The following is a 12580-nucleotide window of genomic DNA, read 5'->3' as shown; positions in this document are numbered from 1 at the left end:
TGCGTTTCTATGGAAGACTGTTAGCTGTTTTGATAGCAACGCTGCTTCAAAAGTTGCTTTCGATAGAAATAGCCTAGACTTTAGTAATTAAAACTACTCTTCTCCCTGAGGTTTCTAAAACGGATTGCTACTCACGTTTCTCAGATAATAAGAGCTACCAAGTGTTGAGCGTTCCCTATGTGCAGGGCGCCGTGATGAGTGTTTTTACTGTATAGGTACAAATATGGGCAATCGTCACCATCTCGTGTAGTAAATGTTCATACTCTCCCGTTTTATAGATGAGGAAACTAGACAAAGTTGCCCAGGATCGTTATATAACAGGTATGTGACCCATCTAGGCAGACTAGAGAGCTCTTGCTCATAACCACTACAGTTTTGGACGCTGACTATTAGCTAAGTGATGTGGCAAATCCACGATACCTTCCTGTTATATAAATGGTCCAGAGAGGGCCCCTGTGCTTTGGCCTAAAATGGTCCCCGGGTCATTTATTTATTCACAGCAGGCTAGGACCACTAGCTCAGAGCCCTGTGGCTCCAAACTCAAATTTTTACACATCCAGTTGCTTTAAACATGGTCCAAATAAACATATTTTTACCATATAGAAGCTACCTACTTTATAGACTCTGTGAAGCTACACTGAACATCTGCTTGCCAGAGATAAGGCAAACCCAGTGTCCATAGAAGACCCCCAAACAACTGTTGCCCTTCAGAGCTCTCTGACCCACAGACTCTCCACCTTGGTGCTGAGCAACGCTGCCTGGACACGTAAGCCCTGTCTCCGGTTCCCTCTCCCCCAGGGGGTCCCTTGCTCTATTCCTCTTCAGGGTGATAGCCCCATGCTGCTGTCTCTGGAAGGTCTCCTGCTGGGAAGGACTTCTCCTTTCACTCGATCCTGTCCGTGTACTGCCCAGTAAAGCTCATGTGTTACTGCCTCTCATGATCCTATCTCTTCCTTGATCAGCCCAGAAAGACTTGAACTCACACTTCCCATCAGGACTAACTCATAAGCCTTTATTAATTTCCTTTGTGTTTTTAACGGCTTTTCTGAGGTCTAATTTACATACCAGAAAATTCACTCATTTTAAGTGTACAATTCAAGATTGTTAGTAAATGTTCAGCATCACGTAACCATCTCCAGGATCCAATTTCAGAACACTCCAGAAAGAAACTCATGCCCATTTGCAGTCACACCTTGTTCCTTCTCCTAGCCCCAGGCAACCACTAATCTACTTTCTGTCCCTATAGATTTGCCTGTATATTTTCTATTACATTTTATTTAGAAAATTAACTGATTTTGAGCAAATGACCCAGTTTTAGTTATAGTTACTTCCTTCGGTCTTGCCTCAATGAGCTTTGAACAGGTTCGTAAAGACTCAGTCTGTTGTAAGATGTGTGTGTGTGTGTATCACATACATAACCTAACTTCCTTAAAGAATATAGCACTTTTGCATTCATTCACTAATCTGAGACTAACAATATTGTAAGGAAAGCAAAATCCTATGTTCTTGTGATTAGGATGTGAGCTTTGCAAACAGAGCTGAATTCTATTTAAGTTCCATGACAACAGAGATTGTGTCCATTATATTCACCACTGTGTCCCTGATATTTAGCGGAGTACCTGGCACATAGTAGATTCTCAGTGAATGCTAGGACGTTAAAAGGAGGAGGAGGAGGAGGAAAAATGAACTCTAGCTCACTACGAAGCTAAATCATGAACTTGGGAAGGTCACTTCAGTTCACTGAAACTCAATTCCATCATCAAAACTATGGGGACAGTGCCCGCCTCCTGGAGCTGGGGAGAGTTGACTGGGATGGTCTGACACGGGAGAGGGGTTCAGCAAGCTTCAGTGGTTTGTCCAATACTGTAGTGCACATTGGTTTTAAAAGGGGGGCTCAAACCTAGGCTTGCCTGCCCGAGAAAGCAGTCAAACAGTCCCACTCACAGAATGCTTCCACAGACAGCTTAAACAAGCATGGATAATTGTGGTCATGTGCCATGTTATTAAAGAAAGGCGCGGTGATGGTAGAATTAAAAGCTGCTAAAATGTCATTTTTCTTTTCAGTAACGGTGGGAGAAAAATCCCTGAGTGCAAGCCCATGTCATTTCAGAGCCCATCCTTTATAGAAAATGCCCTGCCTTGTCTATTACTTACCTACAGCCCATAAAATGGTGTTTGATCACTTTAAATCCTCTTCTCTGCCTGGCTTTGATTGCAAAAAGTGGTCAGGTTAATTGGAACAATTAAGGTGCTCCTGGGGGATAATTACCCCTTTTACTTTCTGTGTGTGAAGAGGAAGGAGGATGGCTGGTCCCAAAAATGGGATGTCTGTGGCACACTGGGAAGGAGAATTAACAACACAGTGAGATAGGACTGAGAATACATTTTCTCTTGTACTTAATATAATTAGCGAATAAAAGCATAGGCTGTCTCCCATCTCCCACCCCCCCCAACCCCCACCTCCCGCAATTCACACATACCTTAGAGGATGCGGAAAGAAGTGATTTGGCATCCGAGTCACGGGAAAGTCATGTCTGAGTCCAGGAGGTTGGGGTGGGATTTCGCGCTTCCCCACCAACCCCGCTCTCCTTTCCCACCTGCCACACCATCACACCGAGATTGGCACCAGAGACCTCCCCACAGCACTTTGAGAAACAACAGCCACTGATCAGATCCCCTTTTCTTTCTGGACTCCATGCCTTGACACCAGAATCCCCTTTGAGGAAACCCGCCCAATGAGGTGTACTTAGCAGCAGGATCGAAAGTCCGCTCCGGGGAGTGGGAGACTACATCCTCCTCTGCTTTCAAAGTTACGCACCGAAGTGTCTAGTAAATTGGATTAGGGGTGTGAAATTGGAAAACACTCTCTTCACCCTCCAACTTGTATAACAGGCACATTATGAAACTGCCTCGTATTCAAGTTGAGTGACTTGGGCCTGATGTGACGTGAAGACAATTTAGGTGTCAAAGTGAATGGGCTCATTTACACAATGGAGGCATTTCTCACAACCAGTCAATAATTGATGTTGCAAGTTAGGTGCAAGAACCATGTTGGGATTGGCATCCTTTAAAATGACATCCTGCTGTGTTATCAAGAGGAAAGAAAGCAGAGAAAGCGCACCAACAGAATGATAAGTAGATGGCTTACTGGCTTCTACCACAGCAAGCTAGAATCACCCGCCCACTGACTTCCCCAATTATGCTAAAATGCTTGAATGGAGACTGTCAAATCATGGAAGGGGTTGTGAAGAAATTGCACCTTGAAGGGTGCTTCAGTTGATAGTTAAAGAGGAAGAAGTGGAAAAGGTGGCAGAGGAGAAACTACTCTGGAAACACTGCAGGAATCACCCCAACTATGTGACCTTGAGAAAGCACTTCAGTCTGTGAACTTCAGTTTTCTCCTCTACGAATGGAAGTGATCGATCCTCTGCTTGAAGGTGATTATGAGGATTAAATGAGCCCCTGGACAACCCTGGGGCGCCTGGGTGGCTCAGTCGGTGAAGCGTCTGCCTTCAGTGAAGCATCTGCCTTCATCTCAGTTCCTGATCCCGAGGTCCTGGGATCGAGTCCCACATCAGGCTCCCTGCTCAGCAGGGAGCCTGCTTCTCCCTCTCCCTCTGCCTGCCACTCCCCCTGCTTGTGCTCTCCCTCTGTCTCTCTCTCTCTCTCTCTCTCAAATAAATGAATAAAATCTTTTTTTAAAAAAATAAACGAGCCGCTGGACGTACAGTGCCTAGCAGAAAGCCTGTCATTGATGAGGTATGTACTGAACATTACTTCTGATGCCTGCCTCTGAAAGACCGGCCATAATCGGAACGTTATAAAGGGCGTTATACATGTGAGCTTTCCTAGAGAGAAAGCCTGTGAGTTTCATCCAATGCTCAAAGCTCCAAAAGGTTAAGACCCTCCACGTTAGACTGAATCCCCAGAGTAGAAAAGCCCTTAATCATTTCCATATGCACAGGGCCACCTTATTTTGAGACATGAATCGAGTATCCCTCCCGAAACCAGATGTCAATTCATATATTGTAGAGCAGCCTGTCGGTGTGCTTATTTAGGAGGGTTGATTTTTGCCACTATTATGAGCTGTTCTGGGTGCAAATTACAGTAACGGCAGCAATAATAATAATAAATAATAATAATAATGGTGTGAATAATAACGATCAATCTTTATGGAACTCTAGGTGTTCCGGGATTGAGCAAAGTAACCGATAACCATTAATTTATTTAATCACCGATCCTATGAGGTAGCCATCATTATTAGCATCTCCATTTTCCCAAGAGAGAAAATGAAGAACGGAGATTAACAATCTTTTTTAGTGTTACCAACCGGTAAGTGGCGTAACTGAGCTTTGATCTGAGCAGCCTGGTTCAGAGCCTGCCCATGCTATAAAGGAAGTTGAGAAACGTCTCTATCCTGAAGGAGCTTGCCATCACCTTGCTTGGATTTTTGAAATGGCAGACTCTGGGAAGTTTGCACTGGACACCAAGTGCTGTGGCCTTAAGCAAATCCTTAACATTCTCTAATTCCATATATATTCATATATTTAAACATACTGGAGAATGGAGAATTTTGCAGTCACATTAGAAAACAGTGTGGCAGCTCCTCAAAAGTTAACCACAAAGTTACCATATAACCCAGAAATTCCACGCCTGAACATATACTCAATGGAAATGAAAATATATGTCCACACAAAAACATGTACACTCATGTTTCCAGCAACATCATTTTACTTATGATAGCTAAAAATGGAAACAACCCAAATGTTCATCAACATCCATACAATGGAATATTATTCTGCAATGGAGCAAGGGCAAGGAGGGACAGAGGGATGCATAATGTGAGGAAACTTCTCTGGATGATGGAAATGTTCACCATCTTTTTTTCCTTAAGATTTATTTATTTATTTGAGGGACAGAGAGGAGGGGGAGGGGCAGAGGGAGAGAGAGAATCTCAAGCAGACTCCCTGCAGAGTGCGGAGCCCGATGTGGGGTTCGATCTCACCACCCTGAGATCATGACATGAGCTGAAATCAAGATTTGGACTCTCAACCGACTGAGCCACCCAGGCTCCCAGGAAAGGTTCACTATCAATCAAGATATTGATTATGGTCATGGTTTCACGGGTGTATACGTATGTCAAAATGTATCAAACCATACGTCTTAAAATTTATACTTCGTTTATATGTCTCTTATGTCTCAAGAACTTACTTTTTAAAAAATGGGGATAATGCTACCTACACCCTGGGGTTGTTATGAGGCTTAAAAAGATCATTTTTGTGAAAGTGCCACGCACTGTGCCTTCCACGGTTATGCCTTACAAAATAATTAAAAGAAACTAACATAAAAATTTTAACATACAAACAACACTGAAGAAAATAGGAGTTCTAACTTCATTTTAAAGGATGGAGAGCCATTGTTTGTTCTGGGTGAGAATCTCATTTAAGCCATTACAGCAGCCTAATTTTACTCTCCCTCCATATGTGCCATAATGGCGAGCTAACGATGAAGTAGCCCACTGCGCAAGTGTGTGTGTGTGTGTGTGTGTGTGTGTGTGTGTGTGTGTGGAGAGGGAGGGGGGAGAGAGAGAGAGATTATAAGTTTATATATAGAGAGAGAGAGTATATTGGGTGTATATATATATAGTATATATATGCAGAATATATATAGAATATATATATATACAGCTTCTCTACATATTTATACTATATATATATAGTATACAGAGTCTGTATATATAGTATAGAGAAAAAATAAATAAATATATATATATATATATATTTAGGAACTGCCAAAAAGTTCTTTCTACATTATGCATTAGAAATGATCCACTTTTCTCACTTCTTTTTTTTGAAGATTTTATTTATTTATTTATTTGAGGGAGAGAGAGAGAGAAAGCGAGCACGAGCAGAGGGACGGGCAGAGGGAAAGAGAGAAGGAGAAAGAATCTGAAGCCGACTCCACACCGAGCACAGAGCCCGAGGCGGGGCCAATCCCACGACCGCAAGATCATGACCTGAGCCGAAACCAAGAGTCAGACGCTTAACTTGAGCCACCAGGAGCCCCAGATTTTTCTCACTTCTCTTGATATAAAGGATGACAAGACCGTTTGGAATCAACATTTTTTCCTGTTTTCAACAAAAGCGGGAGCTTATTTTGTGGTATGCATTGGTCTACATCCTTGATGTACATCATACCATCTCTCCCAGGAAGAAGGTATTATGAGCCCCATTTTACAGATGGGGAAATGAAGGGTCACTCAGCTTAAATGATATATTCAGAATCACACAGCTAGTATGTGGCAGGGTCAGTAATCATATTCAGCATTATCTACCCGAAAATCTCATGCTATTTGAGCTCTGCCAGTCTTTCTTCCAAAACTGCTAAATCGAGTACGTGGGTACATAGCTAATACTTCCTCACAAATTACTAAAATAAATTCAAACCTGGTCTCGAGATTAGTGTCACTTCAGCATCGGCGAAACTAGGGCTCTGATGAAGAGAGGAAGTAGCAACAAATTCAGCAAGGCATAAAAAATAATCATTAAATGTATGATTCAAAGTGAAATTATAGATATTTTAAGTCCAAGCTTATATCCGTGTGATAGGAATTAAAATGTTGAGACATTCAGAAATCTTAGAGCTAAATACAGATTTCTGTATGCAGTCATTTTATTTTGAAATCTCATTTTTGTCAGTGTTCTCTGCTCTTAAACTAAAAATTTAATTTCAAGAGATGCTAAAGAAGAGGTAGCTAAGTGTATCAAAGTAATTTATCAAGGACTATAAATTGAACAGTTTAATCCTGAACAAGAAATCTTAATAATATTATGTGCCTTAATAAATCTTTAAGTGTATAAGGAAAAGTTACTTACAATCATTTTGCTTTAAAAGAGATTTTCATAGTCTTTTCTTTGAAGTCATAATAGACATAAGACCCCTAGGGAAATATAAAATAAGGAATAGAAGGGTATCTTTTACAGTTATTGCTAATATTACAATAGTCTCAGATCTGGAGAGCTCGTGCTTTGAGCCCAGCGAGACTGAAGTTCGATTCCCAGCCCTGCCGCTTACTAGATTCCCAGCTAGCCATAGGCCAGTGCTTACTCTCTCTGCACCTCATTTTCCTAATCCGTATACAGTGGTGCTCATGACAGTGCCCACCTTTAGATTGTTCTGTGGCTGACATAAGATCATGTCCGTCAGGAAACAGGAATGACACTTGGTGCATAGAAGTGCACTCAACACATAGAAGATGTTCTAGAATTATAATTTGGGCCATATGGGAGTCTAACTTGACTCTGTTTCCTGGCCTTGGGCAGCCAGCTCAGTGATTAGCATATGCAGTGGCCTGAAGAAGGCATCCGGAACTGGGGTGAGGGACCTCAGTCCCAGTTCTGGAAAAGCACTGCTAATTGCACCCTTTCCTGGGGATCCTCCAGACCATCACCTTGGCAATACAAAGCTCAGCGATGACTGCACTTTCAAAATCTGATCAGGTAACACCTTTACAATAACAATGCAAATTCGCATTTTTGATGACTTCCTCTGTGCCCCACACTGTACATGTATTCTCACATTGTCTCCTCAAAAGTAACCCTTTCAAATAGGTACTATGATTATCCTTAAGTGACACATGAAAAAAAAAACTGTGGTCTTGTCTGAAGGGAGGGTGCTGTTTGGTCTCTCTGTTGCCAGCTCCATTCCTAGAAATTCCATACCAAACAAGCTGCCTTCCAAGCACACATGTGGGCTAGACATCTAGTCATTATCCTATGAAGAGTCCCTGACTGGGCCCTCCTTTAGTTTGTGAATTTGGTCTTGTGTATGAAAGGACTGTCTTCAGCAACCCACTGATGCTTTTTCCCCCAGCCCCCATGGAAACAGCCTTTCTTTGTGAACTAAAATAAGTTTGATATGAATCCTCAAACTGGAGTTTTGACAGGTAAGAAAAACAGATCAGTGAGTACATTACACCCACTGTGCTATAACCATTTTCTTACATAAAACATCATCGCATTTTCTCCTGGCTTGACTTTAATATTAGCATGCCAGCAAAGTGCCTGGCTGGTTGAGGTCAGTACTATTTCCCCAAAGGGCAAACCCATCACGGGGTGGCAGTGAGTGGTATCACCAGGCATGGCGCCGGTCAGTGACCAACAGGCATTCTTTTGTTGCACACAGAGCTCCCTCCCTGGGACCAGGAAGGTTGAGCAGTATCTAACTCTCTAGGGATACCAGGTCTGTCAAGTCCAGAAGGAGGTTCCAGGTTCTCTCCAACCTCACCCCCACTTGAGCTTTGGCTCCATGTTTCATGAGACCAAAGACTGTGTGCCAAGCTTCCATAAAGAGAGAGATTTAGAAGTCCACAGGAATAAGAGAGAGGATAAAGGAGCAAAAAGGGGGATCCTAGGAAGTTGGTATGCAGCATGCACAATAGAATGGACCCCAGAAATGTTTCCTAAAGCAGGGACTCAACATTCCAGCTCCAAGAGGAATGGCCAAGGATGTCTCAAGACCTGGGCTGAAACAAACAAGTAGGATGATCACAGGTATAGAAGGGGCTAGCCTCGAGGTGGGTGCATGTGAGTAAGTCAGGGGAGACAGATATTGTAAAAGTAATTATAAGGCAGATTATGGTTGAGATGGAGAATGGAGAATGTTATGTGAACATAAAACAGAGAAACCAAACAGGGTAATACCACATGGTGTGTACAGCAGCAAGCATACAAATCTTAAAAAGAAAGAAGACGAAGAAGACGAAGAAGAAGAAGGAGGAGGAGGAGGAGGAGGAGAAATAATAATGCTAATGCCTATGGTTTAAAATATATGTCAAGTTTGCCGATGCCCAGGCTTACTACATAAATTCAGGAAACCTCTGGAAGGCAACAACTCTGTTCTGGCTTGCTCTGCTACAGGCAAAGAAAGGCTTTATTATGGAGAGAAGGCATCTTCAGAACAACTTCTCTTTCATGGATGCCACAGATCCCCAGGGCACTTTTGATACAGGTCAGGAAATCTCTTTGACACAAGAGGCCAGAGGGCTTGTCCTGAAATTGCCATCTGGGTACCAGAGGATGGCTTACAATTAAAAAACCATGATTCAGAAGCAAAATCAACTTGGCCCTTTCGGGAGAAATGTGGTGAGAGAGATCCTGGAGGAGGAAGCCTGTGGAAGATTATGTTACTGTCCAAATATTCGCTGCTCATCCCTTAGGGAAGGTTACACATTCCTGCCCTGGCAGGCTGAGCCATGCAACTTAGTTTGGCCAAGAGAAAATGATCCATACCCCATCAGGACATGCTCTTTACTGCTGCCTTTCTTTTCTTTCTGCCATGAGATGAGCAATGAGCAATGTCCAGGCTAGGGGCTGTTCTCTTGGCATGGGTGAGGAAGTCAAGGAGCCAACCCACAGTGGGCATGAGGCGTGAGCAAGAAATCAATCAGCGAATGAGCTAATATAAGCCACTTAAGTTTAGGAGGTTTTTGTTACCACAGTGTAACCTGACCAATCAAAGTTTTTCTTTGAGGATATTATGGAGAGCTCAGTTTAGGAAAAAAAAAAGAAAAATTCTACTGATGAACTAAGAACAGGTAATAATTGAGCACATTTTTAGTCCTGAATTTCCACCAAAGGACTGGCTCTGAGCCCGCTGATGGTCACTCTCATCTGCACAGAGCAGACTTCCATTTAAAATAACAAGGAAAATGAAACTATGCTGGTTGCCTTTATTTGGTTCTTAGTGAGTGTCGTAACAAAACCTACAGTGTTATGTAGCAACTAAGGAGAGCGGTTTGATTGAAGAGGAAAAGATAATGTACCCAGACAGAATCTGAATTCCCACTAGGTCCCTAAGAATGCCTCACCTCCGTCCCCTGCTTAAAAACCTGGCTTAATGTCTTTATAAAGTTGGAAGTTTCAGAATAGTTTTTGTTAATGGTCACTCTACAAGAGAATGAGATTTTTAAATATGAATGAAGATGTCAGGAAGGAAAAAAAAAGTTTCATGTCCCCGGCTAGGTTCTTCTGGCTGGTGTAATCATCAAATTGATATGAGACAGATTACCAGGAGAAAACTATAGGTAATTATGTACATACAGGGGCCCCCTAAGACTATGAGGCCCACCCACAAGCAGTCAGGCAAGCGAGGCTTGTGTGCCCTCCTGAAATAAGAAGAAGGTAGGGGTGTGGGATTTGAAAGGGGAGGAAGACAATTCACAGGAAGATGGAAAGAGCAACGGGTTCGGTAAACCAACGTTTGCTATGCCAAGCAGAGAATTCTTTCTAATGCAAAACAGAGTCATCCTCGGTGAGGGCTCTTTTCCTGGTGCTCACGAGCTCCCCCAACTAAATTTGGAGGGGCAGTTGGGGGGGGGAGGTAAAAAGAAAAACCTCTTGCATTTTCTGTTTCTTAAAAATAATCAGCCTAAAATAATCCTCATGCCAAAGAGACATATTTTGTGGTGGCAAATTGTGCTCCTCCGCAAAGCGGATGATGTGAACCACGGCAGACTTCGAAGGAGAGGCTTCAGAATGTTAAATCCAAACGCCACGTGTTCCGGGACCATTTGAAGGCGCTGTTTCCACACATGGACTCTCAGGAACGTAAGCCTGCCACCCACATCGAGCCTCCCCTTGGCCTCTGCTGTTCAATCTCTCTGAGAGTTCTGCCACATCGAGCCCGTTCCTTCCGGAAAGTGTCGAAATCCGTTAAGAGGCTGGGCGGAAGGCTTCGGTGACCCTGGGGGAGTCGGCCGCGCTGCCGACAGCCGTAGCTATTGAGCCTTGTGACGCGGACACAGGCAGGAATTACAGCCCTGAGGACCAGCAAAGCGCGGGCTGTGTGTGCTGAGGACGAACGAGCCATTTCCAGCTGCCGCTCAGCCCAGGATTGGGTGTAGTGTGACCGAGGGTCCCATGGCCCCTGCGCAAGACACCCCCAAGGCGCGCTGGGGCTTGGACGGAGCGTCCAGTCTCGTCTCCGTAGCTAGTAGTGCAGCGGACCAGGGCGCTGGAGCGGGTGCTTGGGGGTCGTGGGGACGCACCTGCAGGGCCACCACAGCCTGTGGCCTTTCCAGGTTCGCCGTGGAGGAGGGGCTGGAGTGCAGTGGTCACGTCTAAACAGGGAAAGCAAGCCAGGGCCGCTGCTGCCTCTGAAACCTTAGGGAAGTGCGAGCGGCAGGAAGGCAGGCGAGGCTTGCAGTGATTTCCTTCCTTGACCAGTACCCAGCTGCTGAGGCTTTTTTTAAGACTCCTGTGGGTGCGAGCAAGGTTGTGTGGGAGGGCTCACAGCGCCGCGGACGAGCAGAGCTGAAGCGTCCCCAGCTAACACGGGCCGAAAGCCCAGATGACAAGTCTGGAACGCGGGCCGAGATCGGGGCAGATAAATCAGAGCGTGACGTTCGCCCCTGGCCCCCACTGCGAGGTGAGCGAATTCAGGTGGGGGCCTGGATTCTGCCCCGAGAGAGAGGCTCGGGGAAGCTTCCCGAGCTGCCGCGTGGCTCGGAGCCAGTCCGTGGAAAAGCCCCCTTGGAAGCCGCACGGGTGCAGGCCTGAAAATAGACCAGACAAGTTTTGCTTTCTAGGAGCATCCAGTTAACAGAGATAATAAGAATGTGCAAATGCACTCGCATACCGAATGGGTAAGATTCAACAGAATGAAAATGCGCTCTCAGCTTCCCTGGGGTGCCGTCCGTTCCTCACAGATTCTCTTGGCTTCAGAACCCCTGGGGTGCCTGAGGAAATTCCCCCGATGGAGAAGCAAATGCTGCTGCCCCGTCTTCGGGTTTAGAAAAAGAGGGCGCGGAATGAGCCCTAGTATTGGCAATGGAATGACCCCACCCCAGCTCTAACTTGGTTCCCCGGCGATCCACATGGTGGGCAGGAAGCCTGGTTTAGGGAGATGGGCGTGGGCCCTGAGACGGAGCTGAATGATCTTCTCAGCTCTGTAGGCTGTGGTCCTCGCAGCATCGGCGCTAAGATTCCAAAAGGAACACACTTACATGCACACACGAGGTTGACAATATGGCCATCAACATTTATTTTCATTTTGCTTTCACAGTTTAGAGGGTTTTATTTATTTCCAAACTGGAGTGACTCGTTTTAAATTCAAGTGTTGCATTCAATTAATTAATCGCCACCAGGAAGTTCTTCCTTAATCTCCAGAATCAGCAGGACTCCTTCAGGGGAAAGCTTCTTAAGCACAGACTGAAATGGACTCTCTGACTTCCAAGCCACTAGGATTGCTTTGGAATTTAGTCCAGCTAGAGAGAGAGAGAGCTCCTAATTATCATGGCTTCCAACAATGCTGTTTCCTTTAGGATTCTCACTCTAATCCTGTGAAAGGAGCTATATAAATCACCAAGTGAACTATACTCAGCCTTGTCCCTCCTCCACACTCACACCCACATCATCACCAGATCAAAGGATCAAAGCCAACTCCCAAGTATCACCAGTATTTGCTGCGCCAGAAAATTAGTTAAAAAAATTTCACCAAAGGGGCCTAGATATTCACTAGATATTAACAGAGATTCCTCCTAAAAAAGCTAACGCTATTTGAAATCAGTAGGTTTTGACAG

The 12580-nt window shown here is 44.5% G+C and overlaps 1 long non-coding RNA gene across 2 annotated transcripts in view; it reads right to left on the bottom strand.

Annotated features, from left to right (window-relative positions):
- The window catches only part of LOC144380588 (uncharacterized), a 195709-nt gene that overhangs the window by 111547 nt on the left and 71582 nt on the right, over window positions 1-12580 (bottom strand). Inside the window, exon 1 of one of the 2 annotated variants that reach the window (XR_013444794.1) lies at window positions 2155-2321. The exons of the other annotated variant lie outside the window; for it this stretch is intronic. This is a non-coding gene — a long non-coding RNA (uncharacterized LOC144380588). Of the gene's footprint in view, window positions 1-2154; window positions 2322-12580 lie in introns of those variants that run through there. 2 annotated transcript variants of the gene reach the window in all.

The sequence above is a fragment of the Halichoerus grypus genome, chromosome X (assembly GCF_964656455.1).
Source record: "Halichoerus grypus chromosome X, mHalGry1.hap1.1, whole genome shotgun sequence".
NCBI classification, from domain to species: Eukaryota; Metazoa; Chordata; class Mammalia; order Carnivora; family Phocidae; genus Halichoerus; species Halichoerus grypus.
The sequence above is the reverse complement of the archived record's forward strand: the minus strand, read 5'-3'. Positions and strand labels throughout refer to the sequence as shown.